Source organism: Schistocerca nitens, chromosome 4 (assembly GCF_023898315.1).
Source record: "Schistocerca nitens isolate TAMUIC-IGC-003100 chromosome 4, iqSchNite1.1, whole genome shotgun sequence".
In the NCBI taxonomy this organism is placed as follows: domain Eukaryota; kingdom Metazoa; phylum Arthropoda; class Insecta; order Orthoptera; family Acrididae; genus Schistocerca; species Schistocerca nitens.
Window position 1 is genome coordinate 954,855,664 of NC_064617.1, and position 1,158 is coordinate 954,856,821.

Here is a 1,158-nt window from a genome sequence, read left to right on the forward strand (position 1 = left end):
TCTTCTCTGAAGAAACGTTCAATCTCGTGTGCCTTTGGTCGTGTATAGTCGTTCGCAAAACTGAACTTCAAAGTCGTTTTTCTGTACGAGTGTGCCATCTCGTTCTAGACTCACAACACCGCAAACGCGAAGCTGCTCCGGCGTAAATAAACAGGCGCGCGCACCACAGCGCGGCCGGCTGGCAACACGGTCCGCACTGTGTCACTGCCGAAGGCAGACTGTGCGCCCGGACCTTTGCCTTTCGCGGGCAAGTGCTCTAACCATATGAGCTACCGAAGCACGACTCACGCCCGGTACTCACAGCTTTACTTCTGCCAGTATCTCCTCTCCTACCTTCCAAACTTTTGCCCGCGAAAGGCAAAGGTCCCGAGTTCGAGTCTCGGTCGAGCACACAGTTTTAAACTGCCAGGAAGTTTCGTATCAGGGCACACTCCGCTGCAGAGTGAAAATCTCATCCTGGAAACATCCCCCAGGCTGTGGCTAAGCCATGTCTCCGCAATATCCTTTCTTTCAGGAGTGCTAGTTCTGCAGGGTTCGCAGGAGAGCTTCTGTAAAGTTTGGAAGGTAGGAGACGAGATACTGGCAGAAGTAAAGCTGTGAGTATCGGGCGTGAGTCGTGCTTCGGTAGCTCAGTTGGTAGAGCACTTGCCCGCGAAAGGCAAAGGTCCCGAGTTCAAGTCTCGGTCGGGCACACAGTTTTAAACTGCCAGGAAGTTTCGTATCAGGGCACACTCCGCTGCAGAGTGAAAATCTCATTCTAATGTAGATATTTCTCAACAACAGACCTAAAAGGCGCGTATCATCCACTGGAAAAAGTACCAGAGCACCCAACAGTAATTGTTTTTGCATTTCCTTTGCGTAAACAAGCACTGATGACTGCCGTTTCACTTGAAAAATGCACCAGCCATGTTTCAATAATTACTGGATGGAGTTTCGTGAGGTTAACGCTGGAGCACTGTCTGACGTATCTTGACAATAATACTGTGTTTGCAAAGGATTTGAAGGAATATTTACAAGAGTCAAGGGAGTTTTTGAAAGATTCAATTCCTCCCATCTGAATCTTAACATAGAGAAGCGTCGTTTTACACTGAGGGACACGAATTGTTTGGGACATGTAGCCATCCAAGGATAGAGTAAGAACAGCTCAAAAGCTAGTGA